Below are 25,895 nucleotides of genomic sequence, written 5' to 3'. Positions count from 1 at the left end.
TTTTTAAATTGTGTTATTTCAATGGTTTTGGTTTTCAAGTCTTCCGCTGTGTATCTTTGATAGTTGCCTTATTTGTTTTCACGGTGGCGGTAATGTCTTAGATATTCCTAAAACGTATTTTAAAAAGAATAAAGTGTGTATTTAAAGGAAAGGAATTTCTAGGGTGTTACATCTCAATTGGGAGAACTGCCTCAGCGCCATAGACCAAAAAAAAATGGGGTTTCTCCTGTGGAACTCCTTGTTGTTGTTCGTATGGACCATAATACATTGACAAGCTCATCAGCCCATAGGCCGCCTGCTTTTTCAAGCTTGCGCTTGATACCATTGGAAATCAACTTGTTATATGCTTCTACCTGGCCATTGGCTTGCAGTCAGCATGTTAGTTGAGACGATTAATATAAGAGGGGGGTGAATTGTATCAAGTTCCTAATAGCTACTTTTGCGGAATAATAAAACAATGCATATAAGAACTTGCAAGGACACATAGATTTTACGAGGAAACCTTCCAGGGCCCAACTGGAAGTAAAACCTGGACCCTACCTTAGGGATTTCAAACACAAACCACTTCACTATAACAAAAACTTTTGTATACATCCGGTTTACACTAATATTAGTGTACATCGAGCAATATAAGGGTAACTTTTAGCTAAATTTAGGGTAACTTTTTGTCTTTTTTTGGGTAACTTTAAACATAATATAATTTTTTATATAAATCAACAACAAGAAAAATTTTATAAAAGTAATTTAATTACATTCAATCACTAATAATTGATTTTTAGTCATTTAAAATTTGATTCTTTACTAATAAAGCGTAGATAATTTTTATTTAAATTGGGTTACTTTAACTCATATTGGGGTAACTTTTATTCATTTGAGGGGTAACTTTTAATCACTTTAGGTTATCTTTATAAATGGATGTACAATAATTATTGTACACCCGATTTTTTTAAAAGTTTGTGTCACTATAAAAGGGAAAACACCAAGTTACAACCTATTAAACACAAACCTTTATTCACAAGTTCCACACTTGCTACTCGATAGGACCCTATCCTACCCAATCTAAGCACCACACTTAGACTCACTCGTACTGCCAAAGTACAAAACTCTCAACTTCACACTAGAAGCTTACACAATCTGTATGCGATGTAAAAATAACAAACTCACCCAAATAACCCAACGAATACAAATGTATGACACCTAGTATATGATAGGCAAGCTATGCACGAAATCCAAAACTAATATGACAAGTTCGAAGCTTGGTAAACTTACTCTATTAATGCTCAGTGATTTCCCCACGCATAAACTCGCAAAAACCTTAAACCATTTCGATCTCTACTATTTATACAAGTATGACTTGTATAGCAAGTAGGTTTTCTAAAAGATAAATAAGTTAACTTAACTTATCTTTAAAACACAGTTTTATGTAAATCATATTTGAAGAAAATCTTTTTCCGAAAAATAAGATAGAAAGATATTGTTAAAAAGAATCATATCTTTTAACAAACCGATTTTAAGAAATAAAACATTTTAGAAAATCTTTTCTAAAATCTATCTTTTATATTTTCCTTATTAATTTATTTACCAAGCAAACTTGCCACGGTTCTAATAAATCTCGTGCATTAACCTACTTAACATATTAACAATAATCTAGAAGATAAAAACTTTAGCTAAATTAAATTGCTGCGCCGCGCTTCTGTACAAGTAGGTTACTTGGGCTCCACGTAGACTAAGTTCCTTCAGGGACCTTAGCTTGTTGACTTCAAATTCCTATTAGGGAACGTTCCTATTAGGGAACGTTCCTGTTAGGGAACTCAGTTCTTGTTAGAGAACTTAAATTAGTTCTTGTTAGAAAACTCTTCTTCTTTTCTGTTTAACTTTTTGTATAAAGATCTCCTCATGTCTTCTTAGTTCCAGTTACTTCTTCCATCACCACGATCAACTTCACCTAAACTAATCAAACACTTGAAAACCTTTATTAGATGAGTTTGCTTAAGTTTTAGTTCCTCATCATCAAAATCTTTAAGCTTCAACAATTTCCCGCTTTTTGATGATGACAAACTTAAGCAAACTCTTGAGAAAAGTTAAACAAAATAGAAGCTCGTATTTTTGTTGTTTTTGATTTATTGACAGAAAGTAAACACACAACTAAAATAAAAACAAAAACAAAAAGCAAAAATAAACAAGACAGAAAGTAAACTAAACTATCAGCATCATAATCAGAAGAAATTTCTGATACTTTGGAACCCAAAACAACTTCAACCTCCAAGTTTTCTTCTTCTATTCCCCCTTTTGGCATTATCAAAAAGGCCTGCTTTTTCAAGTTTATTAAGCATCTAGCCACAGCCCCACAAGCAATTCATCGAGCGTGGGAAACTGAAGGCAACGCTGCTAACTTACCTTAAGCAAGTTCCACTTTCCTGCAAAAGTGTTCAGAACATACAAATACACACAAGTATAGGCCAAGTTCCAACTATTCATTTAAAAACCAAAAGATTTAACATCCTGCTGAACAATTTAAAAATATTACAATCAAAATTAATTGTTCAAAAAAAACTAAAACGGAAACTAAAATTGTTCATGACTGAAATAGAGAAACATGAAATAGGCTAGGCTGGATATAGACTAGAAAGGGGTAGATTGAGAATATGATAGGCTAGGTCTCAAGAAACTCCAAAATTTTCTTGTAGTCCTCCTTTGTTTGTTGTGCAGAAGCCTCCAGGTTGTCTTCAAGACTCTTGAGTTTCTGTTAGAACTCCTCCTTCTGTTCCTTTAGAGCCTTGTCCTGTTCTTGTAGAAACTTCTTTTGCTCTTGAAATTCCTTGTCCTATTTCTACACTAGCTTCTTGAGCTCTTTTAATTCCTTTCCCTGCTCCTGCACAAGCTTTTCCTGGGTTAACATCTAAAGTTTTCCAGCAGAATCCTTCATTTGTTTCTTAACCTTTTCCATCCTATCCACCAGTTCTGCAACTTGCCCATCAAGGATACCTTCCTCAACATCCAACTCCAGAGGTTGTTCCATGCTTGTTTGAGGAACAAAACTAGCAGATATCCTCCTTCTTTTCCTTACAGGCTGCTCAGACACCTCTTTCTCTTTCCTTTTTTCTGTCACTTTTTCTTTCTTTTTCTCTCCCTTCTTCATTCTTTGAATTTTTCCTTTTACTACCTCCAAACTCAGTCCAGCCAGTGTTTCCTCATTTAGTACATTCTCTGGCTTCTCATCCAAAGTACCATACCTACCCTTCAGAATTACTCTAGCACTTTCAAACACAGATGACAAAATAGCTCCATAGCCCACTTTTGTCCTACTTGGAACACAATGTGCTAAGTGCTAATACATCAATGCATGAAAATTTACTTTAATTTTCTTAGACAAACAGAAAATTACAGCCATATCCATCAAGCATGCTTCCCCCTTCTTTGCAGTTCTAGGCAAGATGGTTTTCTTAACTAAATTGAACAACAACTTGTTCAACGGGCTCAAATCATTGTGACTCATTATCTTCTTTCCCCTTTGACCACCAAAGGCTTCAACAATGTCACTAGTCAAGTAATTTCCTACTTTAACACTAGTTTTACCCTTAATGAAAGTTTCATACCCCTCCGTTGGAGTTTTCAAAATTTTACCTAGGGTTTTAACATTTAATTCAATTTTTACACCATCGCCTTCACTAGAAATTACCCCCAATTTTGCTTGAAAATTTTGACAGAACTCAGTCATAGCAATTGGATACATATAGTTTGCAGAAACTTTTGATAACAAGTATTCCCAGCCTTGGAACTCAATCAAATCAAGAAACTCTAAGAACCTAGCTTTCCTACACCAATCTAGATCAATACGATGACCTACAACATACCTCCCTGCTTGTGATTCATGTTTAGCTTGATCAGTTACATCCTCTTCTTCATCTTCCTTTTTTGATTCTTCTTTTTCTGAATTGTTGTGATCTTCTTTGTCTTCCTCTCCCTCATTCATCTCTCCTCCTTCTTCGTCATCCTCTTTAATTTCTTCTGATTGTTTCCCTTGAGCAAACTCGTCAACCTCTTCTATTTGCTCCTCAAGTGACTTCTCTTTTTGTTTCTTCTCTTTCCACTCTTTCAATCTTTGAAGGACACTTGAAACGGATGACTCTTCTTGGTCATTCTTACCTTCCACTTCTTTAGGTTTACATGATGAGGTTATAGGATTTTCAGGGGTTTTGGTTGAAGTTGAAGAAGGTTTGTAGTTCACCATGGCTAATGGAGATGTTTCCTCTTGAATGGTGTTTTCGGATCTTTGAGAGTTTTCTGATGAGACGATTTCACAATGATGACCATGGTTTTCTAGAGAAGGTTTTAAGCTTAGAAGGGTTTTTACTGCAAAAGGGGTTAAATTGATTTGACAGTGAGGTGAAAGAGGTGGGTGAAAATCTACTTTTATAATTAATGAAGCGGTGTAAGGGATTTAAAGAGATTTCACTATTCAGTCATCAATTGAACAAATTCAATTAGTTTTTCAAATTTTAAATTAACAGGATGGATTTTCCAAAATCCTTTTCTTTCCAAATTCATTAAATTTCCAAAAAAAACTTTCTAAAAATAAAACCACACAATTGAAACACGCTTTCTACACATGTGCAATGTACATAATTAATAACTTACACATTTAAGCGTTTTAATGAACTTACCTCTAGTAATTAACAACGGTGATACTTCAGCTATGTTTAGCACACTAAGATTGTGCCAAATGCTCTTTTAGCTCTATTTACATTATTTTTTACTTTGCCATATCTTGGAACTTCAGAAGCAATCAATTCAGCTTGATCATCCCAAGTTCCAATCTCAATTTCTCAAATCTTTCTTTGCTCAAGGGCTTGATTAGAATATCTGCAATTTGATTTTAAGTATGACAAAATTCTAACTTAATATTCCCTTGCTCCACATTATCTTTTAAAAAGTGATGCCTAATGTGGATATGTTTTACCTTTGAGTGTTGAACTGGATCCTTAGAAATACATATAGCACTGGTATTATCACAGTAAATAGGCACACATTAAAAAATAATACCAAAATCTTTAACCTGTTGCTTTATCCAAAGTACTTGTGAACAACATGCCGCTGCTGCCACGTACTCAGCCTCAGCTGTAGACATTGCAACTGTGTTTTTCTTCTTGGAAACCCAAGAAACTAAATAAGGTCCTAAAAACTGTACCATACCTGAAGTGCTTTTTCTATTTCCCAAATCACCTGCATAGTCAGCATCAGTAAAGCCATTTAAATCAAAGAAGTCACTTCTAGGATAGAAGAGACTCAAATCATCAGTTCCTTTCAGGTATCTAAGGATTCTCTTTACTGCTTTCAAGTGAGACTCCTTTGGGTTTGCTTGGAACCTGGCACACAAACCTACACTAAAAGATATGTCAGGTCTACTAGCTGTTAGAAAAATTAAAGAACCTATCATACCTCTATACATAGATTGATCAACACAAGTTCCAGTTGGATCTCCATCCAATCTGGTTGCTATACCTATTGGAGTGTTATTGGTCTTAGCATTTTCTAGCTTGTACTTCTTAATTAGTTCCTTGATATATATTTTTGTTGATGGATCATGATTCCTTCTTTAGTTTGCTTGATTTGCAATCCGAGGAAGAAGTTTAATTCTCCCATCATGCTCATTTCAAATTCTCCACTCATAAGGTCAGCAAAATACTTGCACAAAGATTCATTAGTTGCACCAAATAAAATATCATCAACATAAATTTGTACAACTAATATGTCAGTTCCATTTGATTTTAAAAACAAATTTTTATCTATTTTACCACGTTTAAAACCATTTTGCAATAGGAACTTAGACAATCTTTCATACCATGCTCTAGGAGCTTGCTTCAGCCCATAAAGAGCTTTGTCAAGCTTATAGACATGGTTTGGGAACTTTGGATTTTCAAATCTAGGAGGTTGTTCCACATATACTTCTTCATTTAAAAATCCATTTAGAAATGCACATTTAACATCCATCTAAAACAACCTGAATCCCATATAAGCAGCAAAAGCAATAAGTAAACGAATAGCCTCTAACCTGGCCACCGGCGCAAATGTTTCTTCATAGTCAATTCATTCCTTCTTGTTGATTGAAACCTTGAACAACAAGTCTTGCTTTGTTCCTGACATTAATACCATGCTCATCTAGCTTGTTCCTAAACACCCACTTTAGACCTATAGTCTTCTTATCCTTGGGTCTAGGTTCCAAATGCCAAACTTTATTTTTTTCAAACTCATTTAATTCAGCTTGCATAGCATTAATCCAGCCTGCATCAGTTAAAGCTTCAACATAGTTCTTAGGTTCCATAGAAGAAAGGAATGCATAGAATGCACAGAAGTTTCTAAGCTGAGATCTAGTCTGAGTTCCTTTTGTAATATCACTCATGATTGCATCCACAGGATGCATCGTTTTGGTGTAAAGTCCTTGACTGGATACAACCTTTCCTGATTATTGTTGACTGGTTCTTCTGTAGGAACTTGGTCTTGAGTCTCAGTTGGAACTTCAACAGGATATTCCTCAACCTGATCTTGATTTTGTTCTTGAGGTGGAGTTCCAGGTGCATTCTCCATTTCAGGTTCCGCATTTGCTTCTGGAATCGTTTCTTCTACATTTTCAACTTGCTGCTTCTGCAATGATGTTGATTCATCATCTGGATCTGGCTTGCGCACAAGTCCAATTTCAAAAACATCATTACAATCCTGTACATCATTTAATGTTCAGTTTCATCAAATATGATATGTACAGATTCCTCAACACACATTGTTCTCTTATTATAAATTCTATAGGCTTTACTATTTGAGGCATATCCTAAGAATACTGCCTCATCACTATGTATATCAAACTTTCCCAAGTTCCTTTTACCATTGTTATGAACAAAGCATCTACATCTAAAAGATCTAAACTTAGATATATTAGGCTTTCTCCCTTTGATTAATTCATAAGGAGTTTTGTTGGTGATGACTCTAACAAATACTCTGTTAAGAATATAGTATGTTGTATTCACTGCTTCTGCCCAGGAGTTCCTAGGCAGTCCATTTGAGATCAGCATTGTTCTGGCCATGTTTTCAAGGCTTCTATTCTTGCGTTCCACAACTCCATTCTGTTGTGGAGTCCTTGGTGCAGAGAAGTTGTGATCCATTCCATGCTTAGTGCAAAACTCATCAAATTTTGAGTTTTCAAATTCAGTTCCATGATCTGATCTAAGGTGAATCAATGGATTGACTGTGCTTCTCTGTTCTTTCTTTATAAAAGCTACAAATTCATCAAACGTTTCATCTTTGCTAACAAGAAAGAAAACCCAAGTAAATCTTGAAAAATTATCAACAATAACCATTACATATCTCTTACCACTTCTGCTTTGGATTCTGATAGGACCACATAGATCCATATGAACAAGTTCCAAAGGTCTTTTGGTGCTTACCATTTTCTTAGATTTGAAAGAAATTCGAGTCTTTTTTCCTCTAACACAAGCATATCACACTTTGTTATACAGGAACTTAATGCAGGGAAGTCCTTCCACTAGTTCCTTAGATCTAAGTTTATCAAGTAAAGTAAAGCTTGCATGGCCAAATATCTTGTGCCATAATAGAGGATCATCCTCAATAACACTGAGACATGTTAAACTGCTGTTAGGAACCTCGTTAAAATCAACAACATATGTGTTCCCTTTACGAGTTCCTTCTATAATAATGTTCCCAATGTCATTGTGAATGATTCTGCATTTATTGGAAGTAAAGCTTACAGAGTTACCTTTGTCACGGAATTGTGAAATACTTAACAAGTTGTGTTTGAGACCCTCGACCAAAAATACATTATCAATAGCATGGGAACTTGACATTCCTACCTTTCCAATAGCAACTATATCTCCTTTCATGTTATCACCAAAGGTCACAGTTCCCCTATAGTAGGCATCCAGTGAGAGAAATCTAGATTTGTCTCTAGTCATGTGCTTAGAACAACCACTGTCGAGGTACCAGGTGTTGTTCCCCCTCACTAGAACCTGCAAGAGAAATCATACGTTAGTGTCAGGAACCCAAGTTTTCTTGGGTTCATGTGTAACAGCAGCAGGTTCATTCTTCTTGATCCAGATTTGTTCTACATGTTTTTCATTTTTCTGTGTACTCTTTTCTTTCTTAGGACACTTAGCCTGTTTATGCCCTGTATTTCCACAGAAATAATAAATAATACCATTAGGCAGGTCAACATACTTCTTTTCGTTTTGGAACTTCTTTTTGAAACCCAAACCTTCTGTTCTTTTGGTTTGAGCTTTGGTGATCCAATATGGAACTCTGTACTCTATAGGTTATTTGCCTTTCCTAGCTTTCTCAAGTTCCCCCTCAAGTCGTGCCTTATCCAATCTTAGATCTTCCAAATCAGATTTTAGTTTTACAAAATTCGGATATTGAGCAAGTGGAGGAACTTCAGAAGTAGGAGCATCAAGACCGAGTTTCATCAAGGACAGTTCCACATTTAACATTATATTATCATGTTTCAACCTGTCTACACTTTCTTTCAAATAATTATTGTCATCAAACTGACTAAAGAACCTGTATTGAATATCAAATTTCATATTGTCAACCCACTCACTGTTTTCTTTAAAAGTTACCAAAGCTTCATCACTTTGCTGTTTGGCTCTATGTAATTCTTTCAAGTCTTCTTGTATTTCTAAAACAGCATATATCAAGTTTTCTTTAGAGAAATGTCTTAGGTCTTTTTGAGAAAATCATACCTTAGATTCTAGCTCCTTCAGTTGTTCTTTTTCATCTGTTTTTGCCATCAAACACAGATGGGCAGTTTCCTCTAATGGTTGGTCCTCTTCTTCTTCTTAATCTGAATCTCCCCAGGCAGCTAGCATAGCTTTCTTCACATTGTCTTTGGTGAAGTAAGGTTTATAGACTCTTGACTTCTTGGATTGCTCCTTGCCTTTTGTCTTTCCTTTATCACCATCTGGTATCGGACAATCCTTAATGAAATGATCTTTAGACCCACATTTGAAACAAGTTGTGTTCCTGGAACTTGTGTACTTCTTGTTCCTATCGAACTTCTTGTTGTTCATCATCCTTTTAAACCTTCTTACTAGCATTGCCATATCTTCCTCATCAACTTTTGATTCCTCTGAGTCTTGAGCCTTAAGAGCAAGACTCTTGTTCTTAGAACTATCAGTGTTGGAACTCGGGTGAAGTTCATGAGTCATTAATGATCCAGCTAGCTGTTCCATGTTGAACTTGGTGAAGTCTTTAGGTTCTTGCATGGCAGTAACCTTGGATATCCAGCGTTCATCTTGTGGTTGGCTCCTTAAGATCTTCCTTGCCTCTTCATCAATAGGAATGTGTCTGCCAAGGGAATTCAATTCAATAATAATATCATTGAACCTAGTAAACATTTCCTCTATAGATTCCTTAGATTGCATTTCAAACCTTTCATATCTAGACATCAATAAGTCAATCTTAGAACGTTTTACCTCATTAGTACCTTCATGAGTTACCTCTAGTAGATCCCAAATTTGTTTAGCAGACTTGCATCCCATGATACGATTATGTTCATGAGGTCCAAGTCCACAATGTTAATACTTTATTGCTAAAGCATTTAATTCAAGTTTTTGATAATCTTCTTTATCATAATCAGAAATAAGTTTAGGAGCTACCTCGTTCTTTTCATTGGTTGAGGTTATTTCAAAATCACCAGATTTAATAACACGCCAAAACTGGTAATTTTCAGCCTTGATGAAGATCTCCATTCTATTCTTCCAGTAGGTGTAAAACTTACCATTGAACATGGGTGGACGTTGGGTGGAATGCCCTTCTTCAAGTTTCTCCTTGTAATTCATCTCTCCAAGAACTTACTCAGCAAAGTTATCTGCTTACACGTGAGAACCTTGCTCTGATACCAATTGTTAGTTGAGACGATTAATACAAGAGGGGGGGTGAATTGTATCGAGCTCCTAATAGCTACTTTTGCGGAATAATAAAACAATGCATATAGGAACTTGCAAGGACACACAGATTTTACAAGGAAACCTTCCAGGGCCCAACTGGAAGTAAAACCTCGACCCTACCTTAATAAATTCAAACACAAACCACTTCACTATAATCGGGCAAACACTAAGTTACAACCTATTAAACACAGACCTTTATTCACAAGTTCCACACCTGCTACTCGATAGGACCCTATCCTACCCAATCTAAGCACCACACTTAAACTCACTCATACTGCCAAAGTACAAAACTCTCAGCTTCACACTAGAAGCTTACACAATCTGTATGCGATGTAAAAATAACAAACTCACCCATATAACCCAGCCAATACAAATGTATGACACCTAGCTTAGTATATGATGGGCAAGCTATGCACGAAATCCGAAACTAATATGACAAGTTCGAAGCTTGGTAAACTTACTCTATTAATGCTCAGTGATTTCTCCACTTATAAACTCGCAAAAACCTTAAACCATTTCGATCTCTACTATTTATACAAGTATGACTTGTATAGCAAGTAGGTTTTCTAAAAGATAAATAAGTTAACTTAACTTATCTTTAAAACACAGTTTTTATGTAAATCATATTTGAAGAAAATCTTTTTCCGAAAAATAAGATAGAAAGATATTGTTAAAAAGAATCATATCTCTTAACAAACCGATTTTAAGAAATATAACATTTTAGAAAATCATTTCTAAAATCTATCTTTTATATTTTCCTTATTAATTTATTTACCAAGAAAACTTGCCACCTTCTAATAAATCTCGTGCATTAACCTACTTAACATATTAACAATAATCTAGAAGATAAAAACCTTATATCTAAATTAAATTGCTGCGCCGCGCTTCTGTACAGGTAGGTTACTAAGGCTCCACGCAGACTAAGTTCCTTCAGGGACCTTAGCTTGCTGACTTCAAGTTCCTGTTAGGGAACTCAGTTCTTGTTAGAGAACTCTTCTTCTTTTCTGTTTAACTTTTTGTATAAAGATCTCCTCATGTCTTCTTAATTCCAGTTATTTCTTTCATCACCACAATCAACTTCACCTAAACTAATCAAACACTTGAAAACCTTTATTAGATGAGTTTGCTTTAGTTTAAGTTCCTCATCATCAAAACCTTTAAGCTTCAACACGGCCGACTAAGGCAAAGCAATGAGCTATGTCCTGGTCTCCCAACTATTCCTTGAGTTGAGGTGTTTCGAACTTGGGTCCATTGTCAAACACCATTGACTGAGGTACGCTAAAGCGAGTAATTATGCTCTTTCATATGAAAGTTGACACATCCGTCCACTTAATGCCCCGAACGGCCTCGGCCACTACCTACTTTGTGAAGTAGTCTACTGCTACAAACACATATCGCCTTTGGCCAGATGCTGGCGTATACGGACCTAAGATGTCCATCCCCCATTTAGCAAAGGGGAGCGGACTACTTATTGCCGACAAACTGTTAGCTGGGTAATGGATCAAGGTTGCAAATCTCTGGCACTTGTCACATTTCTTCACCATTTTCATGGCGTCCGACTTTAAGCTCGGCCAGTAGTACCCCATATGGGTGGCCTTTTCAGCCAGGGCTCATCCTCCAATGTGGGAGCCGCACTTCCCCTGGTGAAGTTCGTCCAGCACATCATGCCCCTTTTCAGGGGTAATACACTTCAGGTACGACTTTACAAACGCTTTCTTAAACATCATCCCTCTTTTTCATCAGCAAGCTCTCTTTAGGATCGGCCGGGAGAAACCCATCCCTTAGGTAGGAAATGATTCCGCCCATCCAAGTAGAGCTTTTATCAATGATTTGCACTGGCTCGGCATCAATACTCCTCTTTTCTTTCACTTCCCAAAACACTGATCTAGGAGTATCACATAATGTCGAGGATGCTAATTTGGAGAGGGCGTCCGCCTGATGATTAGACGAACGGGGAACTTGTTGCAGAGAAAAATGCTCTAGGCCCTTGGCTTCCTCTTTGACGATCTTCAAGTATTTCATCATGGCAGGCTCCCTTGCCTCAAAGTCCCCATTCACCTGGCCGACTACCAGCAGGGAGTCCGAGCTCACGTCCACTTTTGTGACTCCTGCCGCCTTACACATTTTAAGGCCGGCCAGGAGAGCTTCATACTCGGACTCGTTGTTAGAGGCTTAAAACTGAAATCTTAATGCATACTCAAACTTATCCCCCTCAGGAGATTGACAAATAATTCCAGTGCCACATCCGGTCGTTGTTGCACTACCATCTACAAACACCTTCCAGATCTGGTCTCCGGCCAGCTGTAAATCCGGTCGTGTCATCTCAGCTAAGAAATCACCAAAGGACTGCCCCTTTATGGCTTTTCTGGGCTCGAACGTGATGTTGAAACCTCTTATCTCTAAGGCCCACTTAAGCATGTGGCCACTAGCTTCTAAAGTTGGAAACGGCTTCTTGAGTTGTTGATCAGTATAAACCACTATTAAATGTGCCAGGAAATACGGCCGCAACTTTTTAGATGCCATGTACAATGCTAGCCCAAATTTTTCAATAAGGGGGTACCTAAGCTCGGCATTGTGTAGCACATGGCTGATAAAGTAGACTGGGATCTGGTGGTCGTCCCGTTCAACAAGCAGAACGACACTTAAGGAATGCTCTGAGATAGCAAGGTAGATGTACAACTTCTCATCCTTGAGCGGACTGACGAGCTGAGGCAATGTATGTAGATAACTTTTTAACTGTACGAATGCTTCCTCTGCTTCCTCCGTCCACTTAAACATAACTTTCCTTTTGATTGTTGGAAAAAAGTATCGGCATTTGTCCCCTAATCTTGACAGAAACCGACCGAATGCCGCCAAACAGCCGGTTAGTCTTTGCACTTCTTTGATTGTTCTTGGAGACTTCATGTCCAAGACAACTTGAATGTTTTCAGGGTTAGCCTCAATTCCACGTTGATCAATTAAAAATCCGAGAATTTTACCGGACATAACACTAAAGATACATTTTTTCGGGTTTAACATCATCTTATGCCGCCTGAGTTCGGTAAATGATTTGGGTATTTTTACTCGGCCAGGTGGCCCAATCAGAAAGCGCCACGTGTCCTCCATAGAGGTGCCATTTGGACCCATGGAATGATGACACATGGAGGGCGGACACTCCTCTGTCCTACGCGGACTGATGATCCAGCATGGACCATCCAGATGGCGACACGTGTCACCCAAAAGGTGCCTCAAAAACCTTTTGGGCTCAGTGACATGTGTCACTCAGGCATTGCCCCTGGGATGGCGGCCTTCAAAGGTCCAAATCCCGAGGCGCCGCAAAACGACGTGACCTAATTCCTAGGTCACCAGATCCTAGGAGGGGCACACTTTTCAAAAGGACCCTATAAATAGGGACATTCCAGCATTTATGAAAAAAGAGAGAATATACACGCAATACGAGACAACACGTCACTTATCATAGAGCTGTTGTTTTCAAGGAACACACAGCACTTTACCTGAGCTTGGAATCCGAGCAGATAAACTTTACTTCCGCACGTTTTATTACCGAACACTTACTAACTTAATCTTCGGAGGCGGACCACCGACCATCCGGCGGTCCGTTTGCTTTGCAGGTACAGGCGTCCTTTGCTGAATCCAGTCTCAGTGTTGTAACTCTCCCAAGGGACAAAAACCCCCGAAACATTTGGCGCCGTCTGTGGGGAGAGTACCTCTGAAATGGCTTCACAAGAACTGTACCAAATCCAGAGGCCATTCGGCCTCCGAATGATATACTGGTCCAAACGGACCATGACTCAGGTGACGATGCTGACGTCGAAACCTATGTGGATCCAAATGGATCCCTCATCTCTAAACGCATCCGCAGTAAGGAGAGGCGGGAGCGCCACCATGACCAGGCAGGACCAAGCTGGGCAGCCAAAGAAGCCCTCGGGGCGGCCAGTTGATCCTTCCCAGGCGGCAGGATCGAATCCCGTCACTCAAGATGAACTAATGACACTCCTGAGCAGCCTCAGGGGTGAAATCAAACAACTCGCCTCAAAGAAGTCGCCTGCTCCTAGAAAGGAGCAATCGGCCAAGAAGCCAGCCCCAGCTGGAAAACAGAAGTCGGTAAGAGACCGTCAGCCAACTCCTCATCCTGCCCCTAAGGAGAAGGCCCGGCCCCAATTTGACCTTACTCGGCTCCGTTTCCTAGAAACGGGCGCAAGAAAACCCATCCGGCACATACAGCCGGATGGTAGCAAGAAAACGTTCTCTGACGCTCGGCAATACATTGAGGAGAGGAGAACCCAGCAATCAGAGTCGGCTTCAACATCGACTTATCATGATAGCTTTCGGAATACCTCTCTAAGGTGTTCCCAGTCTGTACATGAGACTCCAGCAAGCAGCCAACGGGTTCAGTCTGGCCCTCATGTGATTCAGTCGGCCCAGTACATGGCACAACCATTGTACCAGGCGCCAGTTTTACCTTACATGCAACCTGCCCTCTTTGGAGGACAGGCGGCATACGGCTATCAGCCGATGGACTGGCAGCTTAGGCTGCAACACCTTGGAGATCAACCCTCTGCTTTCTCCAGGGAAATAACTGAAGCTGTACAGCCGGCAAAAGTTAAAAACGGTCTGGTTGGAGCCTATGACGGGACCTCCAACCCAGAAGACCACCTGCTAGCATACACCCACCTCATGTATTTACAGGGGTTGGATGATGCCGCATGGTGTCGTTGCTTTCCAGCCACCCTGAAGGGCATAGCCCAGCAGTGGTTCGACAATCTGCCGGCTGGTTGCATAAATAGCTTCAACACGCTTGCGTTCTTGTTTGCTTCAAACTTCTCTATGAACATCCTTGCCAAAAAGACAAGTCTTGACTTGGGCAATGTACAGCAGGGAGATAGAGAAGGCTTGCGTTACTACGTCAGGCGGTTCAATCTGGTCCGAATCCAGATTCATGGGCTGTCTGATGAGGTCGCTTTCACAGACTTCTTTAAGGGTCTGAAGGACGGGTCTACTTTTAAGTACGAACTCGTCCGCAAACAAATATTTACTCTGCAAGGAGCCTTGCGAGAGGCGGAAGCCTATATACAGGCGACCGAACTCTGCTCCTCCAATAAGCAGTCGGACCATAAGAAGTCCGACCGGCAAAAAGAGAGTCGGCCTACTCAGCCGGCTCCTAAGCTAGAAGAGAGCAAAAAGAAAAAGCAAGTCTGGGCCATTGATAACTCTGATCAACCGGCCCAGAAGAAGAAAAAGGAGTGGAAATCGTACGTCCCAAGGTACGAATTCCACAAGGACTGCTGCTCCATCCTCTTGGAAATTAAGGATCGGCTGACTCTTGAAAAGCCGACTCCTATGAAAGGTTCCGCTGAAAATCGGAACAAAAACAAGCATTGCCATTTCCATGAGGATGTTGGCCATGACACGAACGACTGCTTTAGTCTCAAGCGGGAGCTCGACTGTCTGGCCGACAAAGGACAGCTGAAGTCCTATGTGAAGTCCAAAGTGACATCAAAGGCAAATCCGGGGCAGTCCAAGAAGAAGACACCCCAGCCTGCTGTGAGTGCCGAAACTGATGAAGATCCGGTATACACCATAGCAGGCGGATTTGCCGGTGGTGGCCCGACCATTCGGGGCACCAAGGACCATCTGAGAAAGATGGTCAACTCTGTTGAGGAAGGGGATGCGGCAGGCACGTCCACCTTCCCTAAAGTTGTCATCATCGAGCAGGACAGAGGCAAAGTCCGTCGGCCGCATGATGACCCTGTTGTCATTGAGTGCAAAGTCGCCAACCAGTTGGTTGGCCGAATTCTGATTGACACAGGAAGCTCCTCTGACCTCATCAGCCTCAAATGCTTATCCAATCTCAAGTACAAACCGGATAGCATGATGGAGGTCTCCCACACCTTAGTTGGGTTTGGGGGAGGACTTGTGCACCCTGTCGGACGAATTGACCTACCTGTCGGCACATGACCATCCGTTTCCTAGTGGTTGAAGAGCTCACAACTTACAACCTCATCTTTGGTCGTCCCACTCTTAACGAGTGTAAGGCCGTCATCATCCCTGCTCTCATGCTACTCAAGTATGAGAAGGATGATGGCATAGTCGGCTCCCTTAATGGGGACCAAAAGACGGCTCGAGAGTGTTACCTCTCGGACGTCAAGCCCGCACCCGTAGCATCCGGTCGGGGCAAGCAAACAATCGACCTTGATGATGTCGAGGAAGAACAGTCGGCCCCACCAGCCGGAAAGAAAAGAAAGACTGATCAACTGGTGGTGGTCCAAAAAGAAAAACAATAGCAATCACTGACCGGGGAACGGTCGGATGATCTCCGTCCCCAGCCTGCTGGTGAGCACATTGATATCCCTCTGGACGACAGCCGTCCAAAACGGACTGTTAAGGTGGGGACGGTTGCATTTGCAAAGCTGGGTGAAAGCCTTCACCAGCTACTCAGAGAATTTAAAGACATCTTTGCCTTTGAAGTGGAGGAGATGCCAGGCATCAGCCCGGATCTCGCTGTCCACAAACTCGCCGTGGATCCTAAAAAGAAGCCCATCCGGCAAAAGAAAAGAAACCACGGCGAAGAAAGAAGTCAGGCGGTAGCTGCCAAAGTAAAAAAGCTGTTAGATGCCAAGTTCATTCGGCCGTGCAATTTCCCTGAGTGGGTAGCTAACGTTGTGTTAGTAAAAAAGCCGAATGGAACTTGGCGGATGTGTGTTGACTACACAGACCTCAACAAGGCATGTCCAAAGGATAGCTATCCATTGCCTAAGATCGACAGTTTGGTCGACTCAACAGCCGGACATGCCTTGATGAGTTTTATGGACGCCTATTCAGGTTTCCATCAGATCCCCCTGTGGAAAAAAGATCAAGAAAAGACGGCATTCGTCACTGATCAGGGGTTGTTCTGTTATACGGTGATGCCGTTTGGTTTGAAGAATGCGCCTGCTACTTTCCAACGAATGATTAATACGGTCTTCATTAATCAAATCGGAAGGAATGTAGAGGCGTACATTGATGACATGATAGTCAAATCCAAACAACAGGCGGATCATCTTGCTGATCTCCGAGAAACATTCGCCACACTCAGGCGGCACAAGGTCATGCTTAACCCAAAAAAGTGTGTCTTTGGTGTTGAGTCTGGGAAGTTTCTCGGATTTTTGATTGACCAAAGGGGAATAGAGGCCAACCCTGAGAAAATACAGGCGGTAATCGACATGCAGTCGCCCCGTACTGTGAAGGAAGTGCAAAAACTAACAGGTTGTCTGGCGGCCTTGGGGAGATTCCTCAGTCGGTCAGGCGACAAGTGCCTCTACTTTTTCCAGGAAATAAAAAAGAAGGCAAACTTTGAATGGGGGGATGATGCAGAGGCGGCCTTTCAAAAGCTGAAAACTCATCTGCACTCTTTGCCGAGGCTTGTCAGTCCTTTGCCCAAAGAGAAGCTGTTGTAGCCAAGCCTAACAACTTGGTTATGGACGTTTCTTTAGTTCCAGACGTAGCATCATGCATTGGTGCTATGCGTTCTATCCATGTGCAGCAAGATATTCAATCTTTTGAGTTTCTTGTTGTTCTTATTAACTAGTTCATTCTAGTTCATTTTATGCTTTGAATAAATTGTAAACTTTAGTCTTATTTTAAGTTTGCAAATTAGTTGCATTATTAGTTGCATTTTTCTTTAGTTTGCTAAAGTTCAAAATGTAATGTTACATTCACATAAAGTTCAAGTACAAGATACATGAAGAAGGCATCCATTTAAGCATGGAAAACAACATAGAATCCGAAATTCTTTTGGAGGAATCTCAAGGCTTCAAATGGGTGTTACAAGCAGCATCAATGCAGGAATTATAAGCCATCAAGTGGGCATTCATATGGGCGTTTCTTGCTGCCAGCGTTGAGCATCAAAAGGCGTCCAAATACACTCTTGTCTACATACATTCAAGCTTGATCCAAGGCTTGAATCAAGGAGGAGTTACACTTCTTTTTGCTGTTTGAATTGGGCGTGAATTAAGGGGCTGTTTTGCTTCTTACTTGCTGCTTGGTTGAGGCGTGATTCTAGGGAAGGTTATGCTCTTACTTGCTGCCTTATTGGACGTGATTCTAGGGGAGTTACACTCCTTTATTTCAGATTTGATGAGGCTTAATTGAGGAGGTTATGGCCGCCACTTTTTAAGCTTATGTATCTAGTTAAACAAAGCTTCCTTTAATTGATGTATCTAGACACTAAAGCTGACTTTGATGCTTAGTTTAGGCGTGTACAAGTGAGCTGAAAAGTCACTTGATTTAGCTTGTATTTAGGATGCTTGTTTACTATAAATAACAAGCAAATGTGAATGAGAAAATCAGATTATTCAAACAAAAAAACTTGTCTTACATTCGTTTCTTGGATTAGAAACAAAACCTGAAATTCTTGGATTTGGAATTTCGTTTCCTTTGCTTAGTTAGCTAGTTTAGGCTACTAGTTGGCTTGTGTTCTTAGGAACCCAAAACGTTTCTTAGTGGTGTGACTTTATCTAAGAAGCCTTTGGTTCTTTAGCCTTATCTATCCCTTGGTTTATCCCTTGTGTATTTCGAGTGTTACTCCAAATATACAACATTTGGCGCTAGAAGGAGGGGGGTCTAGCAAAACAAATACCCAAACACATACCCCAAACACATACCCAAACACATACCCCAAACACATAACCATGTCCGACGTCCCACCCCCTAATTGGCAAGAATATGTCAATAAGGTTGCACAAGAGAAAGAAGATATGGAGCAACGAATGCAATACTTGCAAGATCAGTTAAAAGATCTTTCTACTAAGTTGCGCCATCAAAAAGAGGGCTCACCCAATCATAGTGATGAAGAATTGAGTGAATCTAATTTCAATCACAATGATAGACCTTCTCATGAAAGAGAAAGGTCACGGCCTAATAATGACATAAAAGCAGACATTCCTGAATATGATGGCAAACTCGATGCTGATGAGTTTGTAGAATGGTTAAGAACGGTGGAGAGAGTGTTTGACTATAAGCAAACACCGGAAGAGAAAAAGGTGAAAATTATGGCCTTGAAGCTACGAAAATATGCCTCAACTTGGTGGGCTAGTGTGTGCGCCAAGAGGGAAAGGCAAGACAAAGAAAAAGTGAGATCATGGGTTAAGATGAAGAAATTGTTGAAAGAAAAGTTTCTTCCCACATACTATGTGCAAGAAAACTTTTCAAAATTCCATAACCTTAAGCAAGGTACGAAATCAGTAGAGGAATATGCTAGGGAGTTTGAAGGATTTGTTATGAAGTGTGGAGTAGAGGAAGATGAGCCTCAAACTTTGGTTCGGTTCCTAGGCGGACTTGACCCAAAAATAGCCAATGTGGCCGAACTACACCCTTACACCACCCTTGAAGAGCTCATTATCTTAGCACATAAGATTGAGCAGCAACAAAAAGCAAGAGGCAAAAGTGAATCATCACGTTTTGCATCTCAAACCTCATTTCCCCAAAGAAAGCAAACATCCAATTTCCCACCTTTCAAACCCACATCCAATCAGCCTACTTCTAAACCACCTTCACAAAACACCCAAAATTCCAACCCAAAACCAGCCCCAAGAAGATGCTTTAGGTGTCAAGGCCTTGGACATATGGCTAGTGATTGTCCAAATAAAAAAATTGTTACTTTGGTAGAGTATGAAGAGGAGAACGAATTAGAGGTTGAAGAGGACAGCAATCTTGAAGAGAATGATGAGTATGCGTGCCTAGGTCCGGATGAAGGAGAATGCTTGGTGGTTCGACGTACGCTTAGCAATATGTTGGACCAAGAAGGGAGCTTGCAACGTGAGGCAATCTTTCACACTCGTTGCACCATTGGTGGAAAGGTATGCACTTTGATTATTGATGGAGGTAGTTGTACCAATGTAGCTTCGCAAGTTATGATAGACAAGTTGAAAATGAAAACTATCCCTCATCCTAAACCATATAAAATTCAATGGTTAAGTCATAGTAAAGGGATTCAAGTCACACAACAAGTCTTGTTATCATTTAGCATTGGTAAAACTTATGAGGAAGAATTATGGTGTGATGTTGTGCCTATGGATGCATGTCATGTTTTACTTGGTAGACCTTGGTTATTTGATAGGCGTGTGATGCATGATGGTTACAAAAACACCTACTCCTTTTCTAAGGATGGAAAGAAAATTGTCCTTACCCCTCTTTAATCCTCAAAAATGATCACCCCATATCCACGCCTCCCACTTCCCTCACCACTCTCATAAAATCTGAATTCCATGAATATAGAGTTCACAAACACTTCATTTTGAGCCAACTTGATACCCCCTCTCAACCGTCCAAAGAAGAAAACCACCCACTCCTCACCTCTCTTCTCAAAACCTATTCCCATGTTTTCCCCAAAGATATCCCTCACGGATTACCCCCAAAGCGTGACATCCAACACAAGATTGATCTTGTACCCGGATCCATGCTCCCAAACAAACCAGCCTATAGAACCGATCCCAAAGAAACCGAGGAAATTAGAAGACAAGTGGAGGAATTGTTATCAAAGGGTCTTATTCGTAAGTCTCTTAGTCCATGTGCTTGTCCTACTTTGATTGTACCTAAGAAAAATGGAGAATGGAGAATGTGTGTTGATAGTAGGTCAATCAATAAAATCACTATCAAGTACCGGTTTCCTATTCCAAGGTTGAATGATTTACTTGATGATTTGCATGGTTCTAAAGTGTTCTCTAAAATTGATTTGAGAAGTGGCTATCATCAAATTCGAATTTTCGAAGGAGATGAATGGAAGACCGCTTTCAAGACAAAGGAGGGCCTCTATGAGTGGCTTGTGATGCCATTTGGTTTGTCTAATGCACCATCTACATTTATGCGCCTTATGAATCAGGTTATGCAACCTTTCATGGGTAAATTTGTTGTAGTCTATTTTGATGATATTTTGGTGTATAGTAGGGAAGAAGAAGAGCATGCTATGCATTTGCAGCAGGTTTTTGAAGCCCTTGCTCGTGAGCAACTATATGGTAACTTAGAGAAGTGTCATTTTTTCACTTCCCAAGTTATTTTTCTTGGTTTCAAAGTTTCATCTCAAGGCATAGAGGTTGATGAAAAGAAAGTTGCTGCAATTCGTGAGTGGCCCACGCCACAAACAATTCAACAAGTTCGTAGTTTTCATGGACTTGCTTCTTTCTATAGGAGATTTGTGCGAAATTTTAGTACTCTCATGGCACCTATCACCGAGCTAACTAAAAATCAGAAGTTAGTTTGGAATGATAAGGCTCAAAAGGCCTTTGATGAGGTAAAACATCAACTTACTAGTGCACCTATTCTTTCCTTACCTAACTTTGATGAAGTTTTTGAAGTTGAATGTGATGCTAGTGGAGTTGGTATTGGTGCTGTTTTGTCACAAGTTGGGCGTCCCCTTGCCTACTTTAGTGAAAAACTCAATGAAGCACAACGGAAGTATAGCACCTATGATAAGGAGTTCTTTGCTCTTGTTCGTGCTTTGGACCATTGGAGACATTACCTCATTTCCAAGGAGTTCATCCTTCATTCAGATCATGAAGCTCTCAAATATCTTCAAAGCCAACAAAAACTCCAACAAAAACTTCCAAGGAGTTCATCCTTCATTCGTATTTGCAAGCTTTTCATTTTGTGATCAAGCATAGGAGAGGCGCCATGAACAAAGGAGCTGATGCACTGTCAAGGAGATACACACTCTTGAATTCTTTCAAGGCAAGAGTGATTAGTGTTGAAGATGTGAAAGCAAGTTACAAAAATGATCATGACTTTGGTGATTTATTTCGAAAATGTTCTAATCATGCTTACAAAGATTATTACATTTTAGATGGCTATTTGTTCAAAGGAAACAGGTTGTGCGTTCCAAGATCAAGCCTAAGAGAATCTCTTATCAAAGAGTTTCATGAAGGAGGAATGGCGGGACACTTTGGCATAGAGAAGACTACTCTTCTTGTCAAAGAATACTTTCATTGGCCTAGATTGGTTCGTGATGTGGAGTTCATTGTGAAGAGATGTGTGATATGTCAAAAGGCCAAGAGTCATAGTCTTCCACAAGGCTATCTTTTGCCCTTACCTATTCCGCAAGCTCCATGGGAAGATGTTAGTCTTGATTTCGTTGTGGGACTTCCTATGACCCAACGAAAGAAAGATTCCATTATGGTTGTTGTGGACCGTTTTTCTAAAATGGCTCATTTTATTTCTTGTCATACAACTTATGATGCTACTCATGTTGCTAACTTGTTCTTCAATGAGATTGTTCGTTTGCATGGTGTACCTAAATCCATGGTGAGTGATCGTGATCCAAAATTTCTAAGTCATTTTTGGCTTACATTATGGAGAAAGATGGGCACGAAATTGAACTTTAGCACTTCAAGTCATCCTCAAACAGATGGTCAAACCGAAGTGACTAATAGAACTTTGGGATCCTTGTTGCGGTCTTTGGCTACTAAACGTCCCAAGCAATGGGAAGAGATGCTTCCTCATGCGGAGTTTGCTTACAATCGTGTACCCAGCAAGACAACAGGTTTGAGTCCTTTTGAAGTGGTGTATGGATTCAATCCGTGCACTCCTATTGATCTCACTCCCATTCCCTCACCAAACAAGTTCAGCAATGATGCCGAGGTGCGTGCAAAAGAAATCAAGTCTATGCATGAGCAAGTTCGTTCCAAAATTGAACAAGCTAATGCAAAGACAAAGGCATACTACGACAAGAAAAGAAAGGAGGTCCAGTTTCAGCCCGGTGACTTAGTTTGGATTCATCTTCGAAAGGAAAGATTTCCTTCCAAAAGACGGTCCAAGGTTAGTCCTCGTAGTGATGGTCCATTTGTTATTGTTGAAAAGGTGAATGATAACACTTACAAAGTTGAGTTGCCCGGAGACTATGGTGTTTCTAGCACCTTTAATGTGGCTGATTTATCACCTTACTATGATGAGTTTGAAGAGTTGCCGAGTTTGAGGGCAAACTCTTTTCAAGAAGGGGGGAATGTTGTAGCCAAGCCTAACAACTTGGTTATGGACGTTTCTTTAGTTCAAGACGTAGCATCATGCATTGGTGCTATGCGTTCTATCCATGTGCAGCAAGATATTCAATCTTTTGAGTTTCTTGTTGTTCTTATTAACTAGTTCATTCTAGTTCATTTTATGCTTTGAATAAATTGTAAACTTTAGTCTTATTTTAAGTTTGCAAATTAGTTGCATTATTAGTTGCATTTTTCTTTAGTTTTTCTTTAGTTTGCTAAAGTTCAAAATGTAATGTTACATTCACATAAAGTTCAAGTACAAGATACATGAAGAAGGCAGCCATTTAAGCATGGAAAACAACATAGAATCCGAAATTCTTTTGGAGGAATCTCAAGGCTTCAAATGGGTGTTACAAGCAGCATCAATGCAGGAATTATAAGCCATCAAGTGGGCATTCATATGGGCGTTTCTTGCTGCCAGCATTGAGCATCAAAAGGCGTCCAAATACACTCTTGTCTACATACATTCAAGCTTGATCCAAGGCTTGAATCAAGGAGGAGTTACACTTCTTTTTGCTGTTTGAATTGGGCGTGAATTAAGGGGATGTTTTGCTTCTTACTTGCTGCTTGGTTGAGGCGTGATTCTAGGGAAGGTTATGCTCTTACTTGCTGCCTTATTGGACGTGATTCTAGGGGAGTTACACTCCTTTATTTCAGATTTGATGAGGCTTAATTGAGGAGGTTATGGCCGCCACTTTTTAAGCTTATGTATCTAGTTAAACAAAGCTTCCTTTAATTGATGTATCTAGACACTAAAGCTGACTTTGATGCTTAGTTTAGGCGTGTACAAGTGAGCTGAAAAGTCACTTGATTTAGCTTGTATTTAGGATGCTTGTTTACTATAAATAACAAGCAAATGTGAATGAGAAAATCAGATTATTCAAACAAAAAAACTTGTCTTACATTCGTTTCTTGGATTAGAAACAAAACCTGAAATTCTTTGATTTGGAATTTCGTTTCATTTGCTTAGTTAGCTAGTTTAGGCTACTAGTTGGCTTGTGTTCTTAGGAACCCAAAACGTTTCTTAGTGGTGTGACTTTATCTAAGAAGCCTTTGGTTCTTTAGCCTTATCTATCCCTTGGTTTATCCCTTGTGTATTTCGAGTGTTACTCCAAATATACAACAGAAGCTCTTCATGTACTTAGCCGTCTCTGATCATGCCCTCAGTGCCGTTCTCTTAGCTGAAAAAGACGGCATCCAGCTTTTAGTGTATTTCATTAGCCATGTTCTGAGAAACGCGGAGCTTCGGTACCCCATGGTTGAGAAATTCGGCCTTGCCCTTTACATGGCCATCAAGAAACTTAAACCCTACTTCTTGGCGCATGCGGTAGAAGTCTATACTGACCAACCGATCAAACGGCCTCTCACAACCTTGGAGTCTTCTGGACGAATGCTCAAATGGGCGATTGAAATGCAAGGACTAGAAATCACTTACGAACCAAGGAAGGCAATAAAGGGACAAGCATTCGCTGACTTTATTGTCGAAATGACAAGGCCGGTTGTACCGGACAATACAGACCAGGTTTGGAAAGTGTATGTGGATGGGAGTTCCACTGTAAACGGCTGTGGTGCAGGGATTATCTGTCAGTCTCCTGAAGGAGATAAGTACGAATACACACTACGGTTCAAGTTCCAGGTCACAAACAATGAGGCCGAGTATGAGGCCCTGCTGGCCGGCATTCGGTACTGCAAGGCGGCAGGGGCAAAGAAGATAGCCGCCTGCTCTGATTCTCAACTGGTCGTACTCCAGGTTAATGGAACGTACGAGGCCACTCATCCGGCCATGATAAAATATTTGCAGGCAGTCAAGGGTGAAGTTGAGTCACTTGAAGAATTTCATCTAACTTAAGTGCCCAGGTCTTCAAATAATCAGGCGGATGCTTTGTCAAAACTAGCGTCATCCGCCTCCTGTGAAACGCCTCGGTCAGTTTTCTGGGAGGTCATGGAAAGAAGAAGTATATCTGAGGAAGACCCCATTGGAATTCTTGACCGAAGCTCAACCTGGATGGACAGCATCCGGGCTTATCTTGCAGACGGCACGCTCCCTGACTCACCACAGGAGGCGGCTGTTCTGAAAAAACGAGCGGCTAACTTCGAGTTGCGACAAGGAGAGCTCTTCAGGGCTGGTTTTTTGAAACCCTTGTTGAAGTGTGTTACCCCTAAGAAGGGTAAGGAAGTCCTCGAAGAGTTGCATTCGGGATTCTACGCCTCCCATATAGGCGGCAAATCCCTCGCTGCCAAGGCCAGACGGCTTTACTTCTGGCCAACTCTGGAGTCGGATGCAATGGAAATGGTAAAAAAATGTGACAAGTGCCAAAAATTTGGCAAGCTCATCCATCGTCCGGCTACAGACCTGACGGCCATCCACAGCCCAATACCTTTTGCCAAATGGGGCATGGACATTCTGGGGCCATATACAACTGCACCAGGCGGCAAGCGCTATATACTGGTAGCTGTGGATTACTTTACCAAGTGGGTAGAGGCGGAGGCAGTCAAAAACATCAAGACTAAAGACGTCATTTCCTTCATCTGGAGGAACATAATCACTCATTTCGGGGTGCCCATGTCTATGGTTTTTGACAATGGTCCTCAATTTGAGACGCCTCAACTCAAGACTTGGCTGGGAGACCAGGGGGTCTCAAGCTTTTTGCATCAGTCGGCCGGCCGCAAGCAAACGGCCAGGTCGAAGCCTTTAACAAGTTAATCTCAGACGGGATTAAAAAGAAAATTGAGCGGGCTGGTGGTCTCTGGGCGGATGAAATACCACACGTCCTCTGGTCCATCAGAACGACTGCTAAAGGGGCAACTGGAGAAACCTCGTTTCTCATGGTGTATGGTGCAGAAGCTGTCCTGCCCATTGAACACTATGAGCCGACTCTTCGAGTCATGTTATATGACGAGGAAGCTAACTGGGAGGCCATGCGGCTGGCATTGGACT

The sequence above is a fragment of the Chenopodium album genome, chromosome 6 (assembly GCF_948465745.1).
Source record: "Chenopodium album chromosome 6, dcCheAlbu1.1, whole genome shotgun sequence".
NCBI classification, from domain to species: domain Eukaryota; kingdom Viridiplantae; phylum Streptophyta; class Magnoliopsida; order Caryophyllales; family Amaranthaceae; genus Chenopodium; species Chenopodium album.
The sequence above is the reverse complement of the archived record's forward strand: the minus strand, read 5'-3'. Positions refer to the sequence as shown.